The sequence below is a fragment of the Xiphias gladius genome, chromosome 22 (assembly GCF_016859285.1).
Source record: "Xiphias gladius isolate SHS-SW01 ecotype Sanya breed wild chromosome 22, ASM1685928v1, whole genome shotgun sequence".
NCBI lineage: Eukaryota > Metazoa > Chordata > Actinopteri > Istiophoriformes > Xiphiidae > Xiphias > Xiphias gladius.
Genome location: NC_053421.1, coordinates 8,648,169 through 8,663,746, shown reverse-complemented (window position 1 = coordinate 8,663,746; position 15,578 = coordinate 8,648,169). Strand labels below are relative to the sequence as shown.

The following is a 15,578-nucleotide window of genomic DNA, read 5'->3' as shown; positions in this document are numbered from 1 at the left end:
TGTAAACACAGCACAGGAAACTGGCCAGGATCCACTCTCTCAACATTCATCCAGTAGTTCTACAGGGACCTACAGAGTGTTAAATAGGCCTACAGAGTCCGAAAGAGACAATCTGCTGGTATTGTATATCCCCCCCTCCCAAAAAAAAAAATTCACCACGTTTGCGTGTAGGTGTGTTTGTGTGAAGTTGGGTAGCTGTGTGTGGGAAATGGAGAGTTCTCAAGAAAATTTGAGTTTTGAGTTACTTTTTCCCTTCTGACGCAGGTGGGTTTAAGAAAACCAGATCACAGCATCCTGTCTATAAACAGGCAGCATTCCACAACCTGCCTGTTTGCAATAAAGCTCACTGGCACAACCTGATCTGCACCAATTGTTGTGTTTAGACAGTAGTGGGTTTACCAGATCAACATCTGGAAGCATGCAGCACCTAGAGTGGCATGAATGTCAGGCTTAAGACCTGTCTAGTAATGGGCTACATAATGTCAGCGGGAGATTAATGGTAACAAATTGCTGTCAGCTAAAAAGTGTGTAAGTACAGCTTCTAAGTTTTTATTTCAAGTGAAGGAAACTGTCCTCCTTAGGCTTGGAAACAGTGTATGGTAAGGGTTTATAAAACCCTCACATGTATAGTAGGCCACTTTTTGCCAGCTAGCCCTATTAACACGATTGTCCATGACTGACTGACTGAGTGACTGACTGACTGAGAGAGCGCAGGATAAATTTACACGATTGGTCAGCCGAATGCCTTGTGAGTAAGTTCTTAAGTTACACCACAGATCGTTTCTCTTTCATAATTATTTGGCGCAAACAGTTTCTACTGCGCCATCAGGGGGGCGTTTACAGAGAGTGTTGCCAATTTAGTGCCTTTGTCGCTAGATTTATTGACTTCTCAGACTCCTTTAGTGCCTTTTCTTCACAAAAGTACCTAGCGACAAATCTAGCAACTCTTCGGACAAATCTTAGCTACTTTCCCTAGAAGAGAGTTGACAGTATTGCGCTAGGAGCGCGAGGTCGGGCTTTCCCTCCACAGGCTCACCTCTGGTCCGCTCTGGTCTCGTTCAATTGACCGCATGGCAGCTGACACATACGTGAATGAGCTTCTAACTTTCACTCTGAGTGATGATTTTACAAGTAAATATAGCTGAAATAAGAGCGCAGCTGTTGTCTGTATGGGGATTTTGTCAGACAACGTTGTGGTTATAAAATCAGGATTTTAGTACAGCTTGGAAATGGCTTGGAAGGGACTGCCGGTTAACGTAGTTTTAATGGGCCGCGTTTCAATCACTATTTCATACTTGTTCTGTTGTCTGACAACAGAAAAAGGAAAAACGTGTAAATGAGAACAGCTTTATTCGGAAATTCGGCTGTATTAAATTACTGTGTTTATGAGTGCATAGAGTAGGAGACAAGCAAACAGATAAAGGGCGGTCCAGCCACATGATTTGAGGTTTTGACCTAGTCTTGTTTGGTTTTACTTCCTGAAAACACTTTTGGAAACACTAAGGTTTCAGACTTTAATCAGGGAGAAACAAATACACAGTAAGATATTATAAAGAGTAAATTACTTCAGTTTGGTCTAGAATGTTGAAAGATTTTGTTGTTTTTCGTGTTTATTTATTTCATATCTAAATGACTATGGATGACTGACTATGGAGGATGTATGCACTGTTTCACTTGCCCTCATGATTCTCCTCTTTGCGTTGTAAAGTAATCGCTGATTCTACAGGCCATATCTGTAAAGCTGGAAACATTACACTGATGGGACGTAACGTTAATTTAGGAGACCTTTTTAATAAATTTGGACATGTTTGGATGTAAAAGAAACAATATTCACCTGTTTGAACAGCCACAAAATATCAGGGCAGTGCCGCCTGACACAGGTTTTCCATGTCACCGTGTTAAGTTTATTTGTGTACATCAAACAATGGCGACTGAAACTGAGTGGATCGTGATGGAGTTGGAGCTAATAAATGTTGAACCTCGGTTACTTTTACTGAAATTACTGTGTTGTGTTTATGAGTGCATAGAGTAGGAGACAAGCAAACAGATAAAGGCGGTCCAGCCACATGATTTGAGGTTTTGACCTAGTCTTGTTTGGTTTTACTTCCTGAAAACACTTTTGGAAACACTAAGGTTTCAGACTTTAATCAGGGAGAAACAAATACACAGTAAGATATTATAAAGAGTAAATTACTTCAGTTTGGTCTAGAATGTTGAAAGATTTTGTTGTTTTTCGTGTTTATTTATTTCATATCTAAATGACTATGGATGACTGACTATGGAGGATGTATGCACTGTTTCACTTGCCCTCATGATTCTCCTCTTTGCGTTGTAAAGTAATCGCTGATTCTACAGGCCATATCTGTAAAGCTGGAAACATTACACTGATGGGACGTAACGTTAATTTAGGAGACCTTTTTAATAAATTTGGACATGTTTGGATGTAAAAGAAACAATATTCACCTGTTTGAACAGCCACAAAATATCAGGGCAGTGCCGCCTGACACAGGTTTTCCATGTCACCGTGTTAAGTTTATTTGTGTACATCAAACAATGGCGACTGAAACTGAGTGGATCGTGATGGAGTTGGAGCTAATAAATGTTGAACCTCGGTTACTTTTACTGAAATTACTGTGTTGCAGAAAAGAGAGAAGACATTGGAGGAGATGGTGTGTACGACCATTGAACCAATGGCGGCAGAAGGAGGGTGAATTTTCTGTGCAAGTCATGGTAGGAGAAAATGCGACGCTACCAAGCAGACCAATCACAGTTGATGTGGTCTCTGTCACTGTATCATGTAGTTACATTTCTAGGGAGGTTCACTTCAGGCTACAGCGTAGGGTACTGTACCTATGTTATGCCTATGTCGTACCCACAGAGTCCATTCTACGCAGAAGTATAAACTGGCCTTTAGTTTGGGGGAATTTCCTTGAGGAAAATTGCAGTTCTTGTCTTCCTCTTAAGCAGTTTTGGCAGCACCTTTTCTGGTGCACTGTGCTGGTTACAACACAACACCACCACATCAGCAAAATGCCACAATTACAGTTACAAATGGCAGAGGTCCACCGAATGCAACCTTAGTTAGAAAATAGTGTTTTCCATGAAGACACAGTTTTGGCGAGAGCTGGAGGTGGCATGAAATTGACAAAAGGGGCTGCCTCGTAATGCTCTATGAAGGAAAAACAATGTGTACTAAGATCAAGTATTAGTAACAGTTGTCATTTTAGTATAGCAGTAGTAATGCAAGCATTTGCATATATAAGATAATTTTGCATGACAATAATGTCATGTCTATGGAGAAGTCTAACTAGCTATACATTTTAGATAATTGTGGTATGAGAGTATGATTCATTTTCAAAATTGCGCATAACAACACAAAATATCAGCTCCATTCTAACCTCCAGTTTCTGTTAACTGTTATTTCAGAGGAGCAAGAGAGGGTAATGCAGGAGAAAGCAAAGGTTGCATCAAGCAGTCATGTTTGCATAGCTTTCCCTAGGGAGAGCAGGTGCTTCCAATGGGAGTTACCTGCATCAGTCAGGCAGCAAAACAGCCATTAAGCCAGCCAGCCAGACAGCCAGTCACCGCTAAAAACCAACAGGCCTGTTACACAAGAAGTAAGAGACAGAGGATTACGCACACTGTCATTCTCTCCACATCGCACCAGTGGACAGCTTTACACAACACACTAGGCCAAACACAGACTCAAAGACTGCTGGATGGGTTACTAAAAATGGAGACGACTCACTTCCAAAGAGACACACACACGTAAAAAGAGAGAGAAAGTCTGCTGCTGAACTTGTATGTATATGAATATAGGATCAGCATATCAAATTGTGCTGTGGGTGTGAACTGGAAAACACAAAGATTTAGCTTACAAAGAAAGAACAGAGAGATGGCTTGAGATGTACAGACAATATTATGACAGGATCAAAAGGAATTCCACTTTAAATACTGTATCTACAGCAGCAATTAGGAGCTGCACTTGTGTTTTTTAGCATACACAAGAGATTTGTACTTAGAACAAGATGATAATGGCCTTTTGTTGCAGATTAGACAAGGACTACTCAATGTTATGTATCTGATATTGTTGATGCAATGCATCTTAATTGATTACATATTCACTGTAGAATTTATCAACACCACACTTGTCAAACTGAATCTAATGAGGTAATTGGTTCGACACAATAAGGTGAAGCACTTGTTTTAATGTTGTATGATATTAATGCTGTTTAAGTGGCTTTTCCACACTGACTATTTGGAATTCCTAGAGAAGTATTAATATGAAAAATGTCAGTTTTAAAAATACTGAAATGTGGCACAAAATTATTTGATGCTTGAATTAAAGAGTTGGCAGTAACAGCCTTCAAAAATCTTAATACATACAAGTATAGCACGCAGAATTCCAACTCAGATCTATCTGGGACAATAATGCCTGTGGAGCCTGCTGTCTAGGTATTTAAACCTAAGTATACCAACTGCTTGTGGGACCCCTGGCTCAAACCTAGTTGTGAAATCAGTACGCATTCACAAGGAGTCTTATCAGAGTATGCACAGGGGCCAGTTACAACCGTAAATAACCACATTAGGAGATGGTGCACCCATAGTACGTGTGATTTGGGGGTAATGTACATTTCAGATTAAGATTTTTCAATCTAGTTAAGTGCTAAATATCACTTCTACTTACATGAAAATGCAGATGTGGCTTTTTTTAAAATTCCCATTGTCAGCTCTTATTCTAGAAGAGGGGTCTGGGGCCAAGGTTAGGCTGAACCCTTCCTGCCTCCCTGTTGGAGACTAAGTATGAGATTAAGACTCCATAAATGGGTCAGATTTTTCTATGTGATTTATTGGGGTTTGTTTTTTAGGGAAGACAGGCTTTTGTGGCCATCCTTAAGACTATTAATTGGGTGATTTTGTGGAGTTGGTCAGGTATAATCTGATGGGATTAACGGCTGCGCTCTTTAAATAGAGTTTTGTGGCCAGGGATTAGATGATCACAGCCAGTCTGCCTCAAGAGACACAGATTTTCATCTCTGTGGTTTTAGCTTAGGGGAAAAAACGTAGAAGCAGTCACTAGGATGATACAGAAGGCCATGATGCTGTATATAGATTTGTTTGTGCTTGTGTGTACAACTCCAAACATCATGGAATATTTACCTGAAAGTGTAAAGTGTGTGAATAAAGTGGGATATCTACTCTGCAGGTCTCACTCATCTGTTTGTAGTCCTCAGCTGATTATACTGGAAGAACTCCAGCCTTGGGATGGGATGGTGTGTTTGGGACTGGGGGTTGGCGAGTCGCGGGGGTGGGTGGGCGGTTGTGGGGGGGGTACTACCAGGGGCCCCTACCTTCATCCCCTCAACTATCCTCCTCACATCTGGATACAATGTGGGAACAGGGCACTGAGGCCAGGGGGATAGCTGTAGGGAGGGTGTGAGTGTGCTGGGGGATTCTTTACAAAACATCAAGAGCCAATTGAAAAAGGTTGTGGTGCTGCTGCTGCTGCTGCTGCTGGATGTGGGGCAGCGGGGTTGTGTGTGTTGTGGTGGTGGTGGTGGTGGGAAGGTGGGGAGGTGGAGGGGTACTAAAAAGCTCCCTGTCTTTGGTCTCTTCTTCCCTGTGTATTTGACTGCAAGGCCCCCGAGCAACAGACAGAGAGAGAAGCAGCTGGGAACTGAGGTAAGTAGCAAACAACAGCTCAGGAAACACAATGAGAGAGCAAGAATCTGAATGAGGTAAAAATTTGGTGTTTCTAGTCTTTAAAGGGGTAAATACACTGGATACAACATCATAATCACTCCAGGTTGAGCATTGCACTTCTTTAACATTGTCAGATTCAGATGGAAAGTTAAAAAAAAAATCAAAATTCAAAACTGATGCAGCAGAGATACTGAATGTTTTTATTCTACGTATTGTTCTTCCTTGGCACCTACATTACCCAAAATGCAACCAAACCAATGACAGTTTGGTTGGAGATTTGGGCTAGTAGCAGAAAATGTAGCCCCCCCCCGTGCTGACTCAAGTGACATCAGTTGAGGCAATTCATCCAGTGTTACGCAGATCCCTCTAGAACCACAAAAGGTTTCGTACAAGCTGGATTGGCAGTAGTACTCCCTACGACCTCTAAACAGTCTCAGATATGTAAAATTGGTGCACTTTCCCTTTAATGTTATGTTCTACATCCATTTTGTCAAACAGGAGGCTATTTAGCTATTTAGGTGAAGAGTGAAATGAATCTTCACAGTCTGACCAGCATGAACAAAGCATGGGTACAAACAAGGTTCTCCCTTGAGAAAGCATAATGTAATGTAAATGACTCACAGTCATAACAACACGTTAAGTAACACTTAAGTAAGTGACTGAGAGATGAGGATTTATGCTATTTTTGTCTAATGTCTTTGTGGTTTTTTCCATTTATGTGAAATGGCGATAGAACAATAAGAGAACGTTGAAAGAAAAAACTAAGGCCTTTACCTATTTTTCCTCTTGCCTTCATTGCTGAGCAGAAACCTTCAGAATAGATGATGGATGTATTAGGCCTGCAACCTGCTCCTGCAGCCAGCTTGCATTCATCTTGCACGCATGCTTGGTGATCAAATGTATATATGGATTTGGGGTGAGCTCATTAGCCTCTGAGCGACCCTCCTCCTCCTCACCTCTGTCCTCAGTGACCCTAAAACCTGCTTGACCCTGCCAGATTTGCTCCTATTACTACTTCCTAAACTCTGTTTCCTCACGCCTCTTTATTCCCTTCGCTACAAAAATGAAGACAGTAAGACTGGGATAGTGATGGTTCCCCGAGAATGGTTAAATATCACTGCACAGTCATTCTCAGGGGTCTCAGACTACCACAAAACATATCCAAATTTGGATTTTCCAGCTCTTCCATTTGGCTGATAACAAAGCTTTTATATTGCATTGTTACTATTGTTCATTCTTTGGACTCATTTTGAGACAGCCAACAGTGTTCTGGCAGAAAAGGAGAAGTCAAACTGCTCTCTATATTTCCATAGGAGTGGGTCTGGCCTACTACAGGAGGATTTCTTTTCTTTTTCCCGTCAGAAAAAGGACAGAACAATAGTAATGTGCAGGAATGTCAACAGCAGCTCATTTAAAAGCAAAGTAATCTCTACTAATTGTTGTAGTTTTTTATGTCAAGATGCCATAATTGTCTTTATCTTTCTCCTCTGTAACAATCAGAAAAGCAAACATTTTTGACAGGACAATGGTCAAACTTCCATCTATCTGTAACCCCCTCTCTCCCCCACGCACATGTGCAAGCACACACACAGACTCGCTAAAACGCATCGCGGCAAGGTTAGGCTGACATCAGCGGCTAACGATCAGTTCCTCTGTGGGCTGAATGATTAGCTGCAGTAGCCTGGAGACATTTCCAGCTTGTTTCCCTAAGTTAGTCAGACATGCAACATCACTGGCTTTCAGACTGCACTAACTACATCCACTAGCTCCCATTCTCTCTGACTCTGTATAAAAAAAAAAAAAAGAGAGAAAAGACTTTTACAGACTGATAGATGATGCTAACAATGTAGTGAATGTGGGACAGTTGACATGGAGTCAAAACAGAAGAGGATCATTTTGTCATATTTTCAGTTGTTTACATACTCAAAAAAATTACAGTAGTTCCTTGTGGGAGATAAGACAACACTGTATGTGTGTGCGTGTGTGTATGTGTGTGTGTGTGTGTGTGTGAGTCTATAAAGGGGTGGAGTCGGTAGCAGTTTATCTGAATTAAAGCGAAACTAAAGTGAGAATGAACTTTTGCAAATATTTGCCAATACTTTTAAAGTGGTGATCCATACCTTCCTGTTTTGTTTTGGGTGTTTTATTTTTTGTTTGTTTCCAACTGAAGACCTCATATCTGTCGTATTTCTGCTCCCTACTTTTCAGAAATCACTTGTCAATCAAATCTTTGATTATTCTGTTTATGAAGTTTGAGTTCCTATGAGTGACACTCCTTTTTTATCTGCACATCACCTACCTAACTACTACTCTCTTTATTCTAAAACAGCTGCAAACAAAGCATGCCTTGTATAATTTAAGGCCTATTTAATTTTTTGCAGACTTGTTTATTCCCATTTAGAGTGTGTTTATTAACTGGAACAGGGTGGTGAATGCTGAAAAGGAGCCTCTCTGCTTAGAAAACAGTTCACCCAACCCCCACCCCACCCTTACAGCCCTCTGGGTTGCTGTGAGTTTGGATTAAGTTTGGTTGCCATGTCCCCTCCCTACCATGCCCCACCGTCACCCCTGCAAATCACACACACAGACACCTACATTCTAAGTTTGCATATCATCTAGTGGCCTATCAAATTTGAGGAAGGCCATTAGGAAGGCCACAGTCTTGCAGGGAGATAAACAGACTAGATAGATGAGACAGAAAGAATGCAGAGGCAGGAAAAGCTGGTTTAAAATGACCAGGAACGTACAAGATGTGATGCACTGTGTAAGATATAGCAAAATATGCTTAATCTGATCTATTTGACATGTTTTCCATCAATCAGAGTGCCTTGTATGATCTTGGTTAAAAGAATAATATATACTGGAGACATTCATTTTTTAAAAGTAGAAGATGAATCAGTAGTAAAAGGTGTTTATGTAAAAGAATTTAAAATTCCCATTTTAAAGCTATCTAATTAAGGTATGAGTGCATGTGTGTGTTTGTTTTGTGCAGGATGTGTGTGTGCAAAGCAGTGGATCAATAATGGAAGTCTACTACAGTGACATCTGGGCTGGACAAAGAGTGCTGGTCCTTCCCCCGCCAGCTCTCCCCTTCTCTCTCTCTATCTTCCTCTCTCTCAATCCCCGATCACAGCCACGTGGTCTTCTGGGCTATCTCTCCCAGCTAAGCGTATTTCTTTTCTTTAATCCCACAGCAATCACAGCAACAATGCCAAGCGTCGGCTCATAAACGCAGGCAGAAATCTATTAACTATGATCACTATGTCAGCTCAAACCTGATAATCACTGCTAATGAATCCAGCACATTCAGCTCAGCGCTGTGTGTCCAGGACTGTTGGACATTGGATCATCAATAAGGTGTAAAATGGGAAACCAGCATAAGTGTAGGGTGATAGATAATGCAGCTCATAGTGGGGTTAATGTGCTTCCATTTGAACTGAAGTGAGATTCTGTTTTCTGTGAAACTCCGACACATCCTATTCAGTTCAACTGATGAAATCTACCCACTGAAGGAGCTCGAACGCTGCTGGCCCATGCTGCTGCGAGTGTCCTCAGTTCATACAAACAGAGTTGCACTGACAAATGGGGTCGATATCCAATCCTGATTATCAGATCAACAGCCACTCAGTGTGGTCTGCCTCGGCTTTGGTTCTTGTCTTTGCACAGCTACTGAAATTATTAATTATTGGTACAACTAGTAGTAGTCTGACCCGGCAAAGTCTCATTGGGGTTATTTGCAGAATGGAAAAGTATTCAAACAGCAAATATTGCAGACTCACACCCACACATCTGAGATGAAAACAACCAAGAGCAAACAAACACAAAAAGTAATTCCCTGTTATTGACTCATTTAGAATAGCCACATAGAGGCGATTCAGTAATGGCTACAAATTATATATTTTATTGGCTGTAAATTTAGTAGTTTTACTACGCCAATAAACAGTTGATCCAATTGGAGGAAAAGGTTTTTTTGAAACTACTTGCAATAACAACTACTCACAATGAATCATAACTGGATGACATAAATGGGTTATTTTTAATCACTGCACTTTTCAGCAACTCTAATCGCGTTCTTTCATCACTATAATATTAAAGGTATTGAGCTCATCCCTGGGAGGGCTATCTCTACTGACTGACTTGAAATGTTTGCTATAAACGCTTATCAATTACTGTAACTCAAGAGCAAACCTATTCTTATGTTTACTTCGATATTCAGTGTCGACTCATTTAATTTAGTGCAGACTGTATAATATAGGCTAATAATTTAGCTTTAAATTTTAATTGAAGTTGTAATTCATTGCTTTGCAGTAAGCTGTCAATGTTAAACACTTGCGGATGTGTACAACTGCGGTGACAACATTTATAATGTAGCCTTTTTGTAACAAAAATGAATGTACCTACAACTGATTAGTATAGGTTGTTTCCACACTGACATTCAGCTATTGTTACTCTGGGTGATGACATGATGTGTATAAATAACACCGTCATCTTTTTATTAATAAGCCTGATGAAGGCATATTGTGAAAACATCAGTAAATAGCTATATTAATGTGGAAAATGATTAAACATTTTGGGTTATGCACCTTAACGTGACCTCAAACACCTTCTACATCATTAGATTGCTTTATTATTTTTCCATTAGAGTCGATGTCATTTTAAGATTTGGTCACTGCAATTTACTTGCTTCTTTAAACCTACCGCTCACCAACAAGAATTGAGTGAATGAAGAAATAAATAGGCACACTGTGATATAGTTAACTAATATCCTATGCGATAAAAACGTGTCTATGTTCTTGAGTCCCATGATTGCACACTGTTTCAGAAGGGTTTCCAACACAGCAACAATGACCTTCTGGGGAAAAAACTGAGACCTTTCTCATAGTACTACAGTTTGAAGATACAAATCTAAGCAGAAGATATCAACTATGGGCTGCTTTAATGAAAAACTACCAGTATATGCAACAGTTGAGCCCTATGCAACACCACTACCACGTTCCTCTCTCCCCTCCCCATCACCACGGGTGAAGGCTAAAATGGCCCTGTGCCTAAATCCCCCCGCCAGCACCTCATCTACCCCCCACCAACTCTAACCCCTCTCCTCTCTTAATCCTCTGATTACTACATCATTTTCTTTGGGTCTAATTTGGACAGCTATCAGGCTTCACAGATTACTACCTGGACAGTGCTGCTTGGCATGGACTCTATTGATCCATATGGGTGGGGAGGATGCAGGTGTGACCCAAATAAAGGTATTAACTACCCACCTGTTATCAAAGTTTCTAGAAAATTGGCATCTAAGAATGTTTCAGTCATAAGGAGTGGACATAACGCATATGCTGCAGATGAGTAGGATGACAGTTGTAGGAAATCTAAATTCCTTCTGATTATTCTAGGCAGTAAGCAATACGTTTCCCATGGAGGGCTCATTCATAATTTAATCCAGGAGCTTGGTGTTTCTAGGCTAACACAGAGAGGTTGCCCTTTCAGAGTGGAAACCCCCACCATGCGGCAGGGAATCAATGCCATCAACACAGAATAGACACTAGATCCCGTATTAAAATGATGTGACTGTCTGGACCACCAGCAAAGACACAGGCAATTCTTAATTTTCTTTCGTTTTTGTTTGACAACAAAAAAGGAACAGCTGTTAAAATGGGTTTTGCACTTGTAGTTTGCTGCCTCTCGCCATAATCCAACCTCAATATGCCACAGAAAGTTATTTAAGCCTGTGAAGGCAGATACATCTTTGCTTTCATGTAGAAAGGATTGATAACATCTAAAGCATAACAAGGAAAAGAAAAAAACAGAGAAGAGGATGCATAAGGCTTCAGCGTAACTCACTCGGTAGGAAAATATATCCGTCTTGTGACTTGATGTCTTTACTTTTTTCATATCCATTCTAGTGCAAAGCAGCACAACATTACCATGAGCAGACAGGGATGAAGAAGCAGAGTCAAAACAGGGTAGCAATTACGCTCTAAAGAGATCTGAATGGATTCTGTTTATGACATGTCTATGCACATTGTAGAGCTCAACTAGCTAGCTCTGGAACTCTTTCAGACATGGCTTCAACAAGGTGCTAGAAACCACCCACAAAGACCTTTGTCCACACTAACACTTTTAAGTAGTATGATAAAAAAAAAAGTTTTTCATCACGGAAAAGGTCTCAACTAAGAGATCTAAACACTTCAGTTAAAGCTAATTTCCAGAACAGTACAGAGTTAGAAACAGGGAGATGCACCTTTTAAAAAGAATAAACTTTGTTGTAAAAATGCCTTGCACTGTCAAGCTGAAAGAGGGTATGCCAACCAAGATCATTAACCCAGTACATTATTCCTAAATCCGCAATATGTCATTTTTTGGAGGGAACAAAAACCAGGTATAAACACAAAATTGACACAGTGTAAAAATAACCTATTTATACATGTGAATGTCCAATATTCAATCTCTTTTAGCTCTGTTTTACCTTTAACATTACACATTACCATTATCAATATAATGTTTTGATTATAGCAGCTTTAATATTACCCATTGAGTGGGACAAAATTCAGTAGAACCAGTAACTTATCAATTAGTAAAATAATTTAAAAAATAAATAACAAGGGTTTGCCACACATCAAACTCTGTTATATTACCTTAAAAGTCTACTATGACAGAGTCTTTGTAGTGCTGAACCCCCCCCCCTTAGTTGGTGAAGGTAAATGACTATGTCCATGGTGAAAAGGCACAAGGCAGTAATGAGTAATGAAAACAGCCGAGTTAGTGCTGCCATTCAGTAAAGGGCCTGCTGCTGTGGAATGTGAGGCGCCATTCATTCACATGGGTTAAAAATGCATTTCTGCCACCACAAAGCCCTGCCTTGTCCTCATTGTTTCTCGCCACACCAATAAAACACTTCCACATTCTGAAGGGAGAAGACAAAAAAAATGAAATTGCTAATTTTACTCCCACAGATACAGGAAAAGGAGGAGGGGGGGGGGGGTTATGGGTGGGGTGAACTTCACAAAAAAGTCAAGTCTTTCGAAGAGATAAAGAGTCGTGGTAGAGTTGAAAGTTTATCATAAGCACGGGGATGCAAAAGCAAGCACACAAGCTGGGTACAAAAGACAAACCGTCCTATTGACAAAAGCCAAATGTATGCAGCATTTATTCAGTGTATGAAAAGAGACACAATAGTGGAAGGCAATCAAGTACAAAGAGCTTCACTCGAGTCATGTGTGAGCTCTCGAGGGATCACTTTGTGAATATGAGGCATCTGCGAAAGGGTTTTCTAAAAAAATCTCAATTTTTCTGCACAGGCTGTCATTTTGCAACTGCGGCATGAGCTTGAATCAACACAAATCACATTTGTGTTAGTCAACAGATTGCCTCAACAAGTCACATTTAAACACAGGTCATGTCCCTCTTTCGCCTTTCTTTATAATGCTCAACAAGTGATGTCAGACATGACAGTGTTTAGAAACTTGCATGACATAGCCTTCTAAGAAAAACAGACCCACACTGAAATCGTCAGGTAGAATTAAGCCTGTCTGTGGCTTCTACTTTAAACCCACATGTAAAAAAAAAAAAAAGAATGACCTAAACTCTGCCAGCACTGCCTTTACACCGAAATCAGTTAAATGTTCAGAAAAGTATTTATTTACAGCTTCCCTAAAGCTTCACCATCTAAATGTGTTTACCTTCAAATCAATCCCTGGTGTTATTCATGGGTTGGAGAACAGGTGGCGCCCTTAAAGACTATTTATTATCTAACAGTCAGTTTGGGGAAGTCAGATCAATTATAATTGTTGTGCGGCGTTGCAGGCTGCTGTATTTACTCGCACAACCACAGAGTGAGAGCTCTGTGCTGTAGAAGAAATGTTTAACATAATGTCTGAAATCTGACATGGGGGAGACATTATAATCTGTCTGCAAAACAAGGCTGTGCCTCTCTTCCTCCCTCCCTCCCTTGCTCCTCTCTCTCTCTCTCTCTCTTTCTGTATGTGTCTGCGACCTTACACAGAAGAAAATGCTGCATCTTTCAACAAGTACAGAGGAAAACAGCACACCACAGAAAGTCAATATCAAAGGAGATGGAAAAAATGCAGTCAAGTACAGAAAGCAAAAAAAAAAAAAAAAACAAGTTCAGGACGCAGCGCACACTGTGAGATTATTACTGGAATAGTGAAGGAATACCATACAGAAGGTGATGCCTGTCACCCTGGGATACTGGAGCAACGAATATAAGCTGAAAAGCACCATACAGTAAAACCCGCTCTACTACATCCACCTGACAACAGGAATATTATAGTGACTTATTTGTGTGTGTGTGTGCGCGCGCGCGCGGGCACGTGCGTGTGCCAACTCCAGCAACACCAGATAAGACAATGTGCAGTCTTTTCCTTGTTTCATTTGTATTCCTCAAATTACAAACAACGTGGATGAGCATGTTTTGACATGCGTGCCCGCGCGCACGTGCGCACACTGTCTTCTCTCTCTCTCTCTCTCTCTCTCTGTCTCTCTCTAACCATCTCTTCTGATAACTACTCCAGCTTGCCCCCCGAGGGAGAATCACCATGACAGTCCTATAATACACTTAGAATACGTATCTTTAATGTTTCACAGCTTAGACAGTGTCCCTATACTTAGCTTTAGGGAGTTTTTTTTGGCATTATCACTTATGGTATAGCTATAATTTTGACTTATTGACTTCTGCTGCCAGATAAAAAGTTTATAGCTGTCCTGCGCTACTTTATAACATTGTTACATGGCCTGTAATATAACAATAAAATTCCTTCATGAAGTCCATCTTGCCTGTTATTTCTATTGTATTTTTCCTCACTGTGTCATGGGATTATGGTAGCTCTTTTTTCGCAAAGATTCCAGCCTCTTAATAGTCAAACATTCCTCAAAATGACCCTTATCTCCATTGTAGCACATGTACTTTTACTGCCCGTTTCTTAATCAGTCCTCCCTCTACACTCTTAAAGGAAATGACTAGGTTAAACCAAAGAGTCGGTATTAGCCATTGATTGCAGTAGCAGCAGCAGCCCCCGACGAACACACCCTCAAAATAGCAAACAATAATAATTATAAACAGTCACTTCCTTACCAGTTAAAACACCGCTGAGCTCTAACACTCACACACACACACACACACACACACACAAAAAGGACCGGTGAAGCTCTCCAAAAGCAAATATAAAGAGTCCAGATCCAGCAGAGATAAGGAGGAGAGCCCCTCTAGCCTCCAGTGCAGCGGCTGACAACAGCGACCCGCGGATCAACTTTGCTAAAATCGCGCAGAATTATTATCATCTCTGGCGAATTCCTATCTCCTTGTGTTGTAGAACAGTACAGGTTCTCCTCTCTCTCTCTCCCCCGCTCTCTCTATCTCTCTCTCTCTCGCTCGCTCGCTCACGTCTCTTGTCGTTTCACTGGTGCTGCCTTCAGGTGGTGTCGGAATTTTTTTTGTCATTTAAAGTCAAAAAGGCAAACGTTGGAATTCCGCGGAAAATTAAAAAAATAAAAAAATCCCACCATTAAAATAGTTATGAGTCGGTACATTCAGAACTTATTCAGACACTTTCCACAGAAAAGGTGGGGCTTTCTACTATATCTGTAATTGTGCATATAATTCGTAGGCCTATTATGTATACCTATCCTATATGTCCTGAATGAGGGGTCCAAGATTTGGTTATTTAAGAAACTTATTTCAAGTGGTGGTAGGCCTACAGTATGTTGTTGAGAGAATTGCAACGGTGTTGATTAGGTGATTGATTGGCACATATTAGTTGGCAAATATTTTGATGATCGAATAATCGTTTTTCCAGCAAAAATGCCAGAGATTCGCTGGTTCCACTTTCTCAACGTGAGGACATGCTGCTTTTCTTTGT

General features: G+C 40.6%; 1 protein-coding gene across 6 annotated transcripts in view; it reads right to left on the bottom strand.

Annotated features, from left to right (window-relative positions):
• The window catches only part of LOC120783883 (zinc finger protein 516-like), a 69,434-nt gene that overhangs the window by 28,150 nt on the left and 25,706 nt on the right, over positions 1-15,578 (bottom strand). Inside the window, exon 1 of one of the 6 annotated variants that reach the window (XM_040117230.1) lies at positions 14,795-14,837. The exons of the other annotated variants lie outside the window; for them this stretch is intronic. The gene's annotated coding sequence lies outside the window, so the exon portion shown is untranslated. Of the gene's footprint in view, positions 1-14,794; positions 14,838-15,578 lie in introns of those variants that run through there. 6 annotated transcript variants of the gene reach the window in all.